The 5,622-nt window shown below is 59.4% G+C and overlaps 1 long non-coding RNA gene across 2 annotated transcripts; it reads left to right on the top strand.

Annotated features, from left to right (window-relative positions):
* Window positions 1-2,905: 2,905 nt before the first annotated feature.
* Window positions 2,906-5,554, top strand: LOC106696929. Of its 2 annotated transcripts, none has more exons than XR_001347920.2 (3): window positions 2,906-3,210; window positions 4,810-4,935; window positions 5,428-5,554. It is a non-coding gene; the product is annotated as an uncharacterized LOC106696929 (long non-coding RNA). The 2 variants fall into 2 exon arrangements; XR_002828900.1 differs by having other exon boundaries at window positions 2,906-3,567.
* Window positions 5,555-5,622: the final 68 nt, after the last annotated feature.

Here is a 5,622-nt window from a genome sequence, read left to right as displayed (position 1 = left end):
TCGAGTTTGGTACACTTTCATGCAGAAAGAGGGCCCATCAGGTGGGGGTGCCAGTGGGCTCCCTGTAGAGTGGGAGTGCCATGACTAGCCTGTACTCTGCTCGAGAGCTGCAGGGAGCTGGGCGGGAGCTCATGCCAGCCCCCTGCAGTTCGTGACCCTGCTTGGCCTTTCTTGGGGAGAAGACGGGACCCTCCCACATACCAGCTGCCCACTGTCCACAGGGAAACCCCGGAGCCATTCTTTAAGCCAACAAGACAGCCCCTGGGCTAGAGCAGAGAGAACTCGGAGCTCAGGAGGCGAGGCCTGGCCCAGCCTGAAGGGAATGGCCCCTCCCCAGCTGCTACTGATCCACAGGACAGTGCCCAGGCCTGGACTGACCAACTTGGCAGCTGTTCTGGGTTTCAGCAGGACTGCCAGGTCCTTGGGTTCTGCCTTGAGCCTGGACCAGAGGGAAGTGAGGCTTACGGACCTTACCCAGGCTGCGGCAGCCATCCTGGGCAGCCATCATGGAAGCAATAAAGCTCTTCCCTGAGCCTGGCCTCCGCTTGCTTTCTCTTTCCTGCAAGAAACAGGAACCTGGGGCCTCAGCAACTATGCTAAACCCAAGGGTCATCTCTTCAGCTCAGATTCCTGGGCTCCTTTCACTTCGGTGCCAACTGCAGGCCCAGGGGCATTCTGGAGCCTCTCTCCTCCCACACAGTCCTGCACCCTCTTTGCCTGAAAAGAAGTAGACCAGGGGCCTCAGGGCCTGCCCAAAGGGCAGAGGATTGAAGCCCATGGTTCCAGGACAGTGCCTCTGGGTCCCACAGCCCCACCACTGCAGGGACAGGTTCCTGCAAGTACAGGAAAGATACCCTGCTGAGCCCCCAACACACAGAAGCCCACAGACCTCACCCATTCCTGGCACCCCCGGCTGAGCCTGCAAAGGGCTGTCCTACCCCCACCTGAGCACACAGGCACACCCTCTCTCCTGCCCCCTCTTCTCTCTCAGAACAGGAAGGCACAGCCCAGCTCTAGGCACTCTGGCGACTATTAGGAAGGATGTCTCTTCCCACCTCACCCCTTAGAGCCCGGGAATCTGACCCCTGACCCTTCCCTAGAATCCCCATGCAGGCCTGAGAATGGGCCCAGCACAGGCCAGCAGCTGAGACCATGGAGTGAGCTTCCGGCCAGAGCTGCCACCTTGGCTGGGACCCTTGGCTCTCACCTGCCATCCCCATCCACTCCGCCGCCTTCCCACGTGTGCCCTTACTGCTGTGGTTTGTTCTCAGGCAGGAGCCTCCTCCACTGAGGGGAAAGCAAGGCCCTGACTGAGGGACAGGCAAAACCAAAACTCCCTCGGATCTGCTGGGCGGCTGCGAAGCACTCCAATGCACGTCGTATTCTGCGTGAATGGTGCCCCCTAGAGTTGTACAGGGCATAGGCAGCACGCCTGCAAGCCACAGCCAGGGCTGATAAAGCCCCAGGGAAGCCACCCAACTGGGCAGCCAGTTGTGAGAGGCAGCAGACAGTGGAGCTGCTCACCACCTGGCCTCCTGCCCCTCAGGGGTCCTCAGGCCCGCAGACAGCCCCCACACCACCCGCAGTTCTCTGCAGTCTGGCTTGTAGCCTCCCCCTGTGCACAGAAACTGCTCTCAGGAAAGCAGTGGTCTCAGCCCTGGCTGGCACCAGAAACACCTGTGCGGACTTGGAAACCAGCACATGCGCACACCAAGGTTCTGATGCAGGGCTGGGGTGGAGCCCGGAGGCGGGCAGTTTTAAGAGGTCCTACGGGTGTTCTAACGCATGGCCGGGCCATAGCTGGTCCACACACACTCCCTGAGCACTTCCATTTCCACCCACGGTTTCCAATTGTCAGCTGGTCCACAGTTCCCGAAGTGCCCTCTCCAGCCCAGCTCCCTCCACTCCACTCGAGGCTGCAAGTCCAGCAGCATCCTGAACTTTTCCAGGAGGAGAATCCGCAGGTCCTCCTGACTCAGCATGCCCATCACTGACCTGAGCTCCCGGCCCTCCCCCAGGGAGTTCTCCTGCCAGAATGCATCCCCTCCACCTGGTCACCCGGCCTGCAGCATGCCCGTGTCTGCCCTCCCTCAGCCCATCAGTCAGGCGCCAGCTGGGTTCTCAAAGAGCTGTGATCCAGAAAGACCCGTGCAGTACCCCCCCACTCTCCCGCCACTCTGCTTCCCACTCACTCCCTCAGCAGCCTCCTGACATCTCCACCCCTCTTCTCCAAACCACCCTCCCCACCGCAGCAGTCAGAGAATGTAAGTCTGATGCACCATTATTCTGCCTGAAACCCTTCCGTGGTCCCCAGTGTCATCGGGATAAAGTCCAGACTCGCGGGTATGACACAGCATCTGGCCTTTCCTTACCTCTATGCATGTTACTCACCCTACTTCCACCCCACCTGCCAACTTGCCATAATTAGGCTTCTGAAATACTATCCCCCAGCTCATGAGCACATGAAATACTCCTCCTCCGTGAACCGCCCCCCCCCCCACCCCTTCTTCAGCACTGGGCACCCACTCCTAGCGGCAGTGTTTACAGGTGTGTCTCTACTCCAAGCCCCAGGCTGCCAGGGCGCAGGGTGGTGGGGCGGCTGGAGCAGGGTCAGACTTGGAAGCCCCAGCACAGGGCCTGGCCCACCCAAGGAGTTCCGCGGGTCTGCTGAAGGAGGAAACTAGCAGTGGACCAGAGAGCAGAGAGCAGTCACTGCAGGGTGGCCGGCCAGGGCCCTGAGACGGCGCCAACTGGAGGGCCGGTGGCCCAAGGCTGGGACTATCCTGTCTCCTCCCTCTCCCGCCCTCGGCCCGGCCTCCCAACTCCCTACTTCGCGTGTCTATAAACTGAACGCCCACTTTCCTCGCCTCTCCGCCGCTCCAGTTCTCCACGCTGTGTCCTGGGTTTTCCACTTCCCCGTGTCCTCCCCTTCACCTTGGGGGACTTAGCTGAGCCAGGGGGGGACCGGATCCCAGCGGGTGGAGCAACCAGGTGAACCCTGAAAGGTAGGGCGGGGCGGGGGCGCTTGGGCCCCACCCCGGGATCCGGTGACGCCGGGACTGGAATTTGACACCGGTCGGCGGCAGGCATGAGGCTGCTGAGGGATGGAGTTGGGCCCGGCCCCCAGACACGGCCCACGGGCTCCACGAGCAGCAGGTCCCTCGGGCCCCAGCCCTCGCTGCATCCTGGACCCAGAGCCCTGCACTTGAGGTAAGCCGGCTGTTGGCCCAGCCTCATCCCAGCCCTGGAGTTAGGGGGAGCGGGCCGGAGCGTCCCCACCACTCTCTCACATCCTCCCTCTCCTGGGCCCAGTGCGCAGCTCCTTGCCCCTCCCAGCCTCCTCAGTCCCTCTGGTCGCTTGAGGGACTGTGCTAGCCCTGCCAACCCACTGTAATGTGAGGCTCCTGCTGCCGCTACTGGGTGCAGACTGGCTGCCAAGGCCATGCTTTTGGCTAAAAGAGGCACCGCCAGGTGCATCGCCCTGGGCATGAGCCTTTCAGCTGCGGGGACAGTCCAGCACTGGTCCCAAGGACGGTGCCTAGAAGAACAGGGTGCAGGACCCTCATGGTGAGTCTCTGGCTGCAGATGGGAAGGCAAAGGCTGGGGGACCGAGTGGCCCCAAACCACCAGGAGGGAGAGAGGGGCTAGCTGCCCTAAAGACACCTGCTCCTGGGGTCCCCCTAGCACAGGAGGTCCTGACGGCTGGCTTGCCTGGCTTTCCCTCGAGCAGTGAGAAAAGTCACTGGCCCGGCCCCTCCGTGCCCCTATTCAGTTAGTTGAACACACCTGGACCTGAGATGGACCAGACCAGGAAGGCCCGTGGAGGTCTGACCCACAGACATGCAGGTGACAGTTGGGACCCAACAGCAGGCCAGCTAGTGGGGCCCCAAGGGTGTTGGGGTTCAGGAAATCTGGTGGGGCTCAGAAAGGCCAGCTGGGCTCAGGAAAGATGGCTCATGCAGGAAACTTCTAAGAGTGGGGCCAGCTGTTAGATCCACAGGAAAGTGGAAGGGAGGGGGACAGACCTGAACCGGCCCTCGGGGCAGCTCAGCTCTCAGACCAGGCTGGTGTGGAGCTTGGCTGGCCCTCCTGGGAGTTGCTCAGGCCTGAGTCTGGCTGAGGGTAGGGAAAAGCCCACCCCACTTTGAGTCTGCATGCTTGACAGATGCTGCCCCCTGGTGGCCATAGGGAACCATGGCCCAGGCCCCAGGTTCTTAGAGGGCCCATCTGCTGGCTCTTGAAGGACATCTGTGATCAAAAGAGAGAACTCATGTGGCTCTGGGTCCAAAGATCACAGAGGAACAAGATTCGGCAGCATTGGGTGGGCAGCACAGGCTGAGGCCTGAACCTCACTATCATAAGAAAACTTGGACCAACCAGCAAGCACCCTAAATTCTTCAGGCCACAGCTGCTTCTTGTATGGCATGGAGAGGAAGCTGTCTGGGGGACCAAGGGGGCCCAGCTACTCCCTTCTGGCAGCTCTAGCCCTGCAGCAGGAAGGCTGGGGAGGGGGGTGGGATATTTCCAAATACCTCCTCCCCCAGCTGTGTGGGTCTAGCCTTGTGACCTTAACTTGTTGATCTTCTCTGAGCTCATTTGGAAAATGGGGGTTATACCATTTACCTCATGGAGTTGTAAGGACAGAGAGAGAAGAGAGAACAGGTGCAAAGCACCAACACAGAGTTAAGTTCCTGATGCAGCTACTTCTCCCGGGTTGAGTCCGCCCATCCAACCCCTTGTTCCTCACCTGGGGAAACTGAAATGGAGGGATGACCTTCTCAAAGATAACTCATCTCTCAATGTTCCAAGCTGCCTCAAGAAGAGGGTGGGGGAACAAGTCGACTAGGCTGATGGGAGATCCTGGTATTGACAGAGATGGAGCCTGGACGTGGAGGCCCTTCTGTGCTGCCCCGCTGGCCCCCGCCTAGGAGGCAGGTGAGTGGTTCTCCCAACGACTCCCACCTGGTATTGAGGGAGGTGGCTTGATCCGGGAGGGAGAGCAGGGTTTGCCCTGGGCAGGAGTCAGAAGTGAAAAGGAAAGTGGTCAGGGAGGGACCAGGAGTGTGGAGCAGTGGTTCTCAACCTTCCTAATGCCTCGACCCTTTAATACAGTTCCTCATGTGTGGTGATCCCCAACCATAAAATTATTTTTGCTACTTCGTAACTGTAATGTTGTAATGTTATGAATCGTAAGGTAAATATCTGATATGCAGGATGTATTTTCATTGTTACAAATTGAACATAATTAAAGCATAGTGATTAATCACAAAAACAATATGTAATTATATATGTGGTTTCCGATGGTCGTAGGCGACCCCTGTGAAAGGGTCGTTCGACCCCCAAAGGGGTCGCGACCCACAGGTTGAGAACCGCTGGTGTGGAGGCAGGTTGATGCCCTCAGGTGATTTCTCCTCTTGGCTCCCTTAGGCAGCCGACTCCAACCTAAGCCCTTCCCGACTCTCCCCACCCAACTAGAAGCCCGCTCTGAGCTCTGCGGCCCCAGCCTTTCCTGGCCTCCCTCCACCCTGAGACCACCTGGGTGCCCTCTTCCTCCTTGAGGTCCCACCTTGTCTCTCATCAACCGCGGCATGCCCTCTGACAGGTCATTGCAACTGTGACCTC

This window comes from Myotis lucifugus, unplaced genomic scaffold, assembly GCF_000147115.1.
Source record: "Myotis lucifugus unplaced genomic scaffold, Myoluc2.0 scaffold_37, whole genome shotgun sequence".
In the NCBI taxonomy this organism is placed as follows: domain Eukaryota; kingdom Metazoa; phylum Chordata; class Mammalia; order Chiroptera; family Vespertilionidae; genus Myotis; species Myotis lucifugus.
The sequence above is the reverse complement of the archived record's forward strand: the minus strand, read 5'-3'. Positions and strand labels throughout refer to the sequence as shown.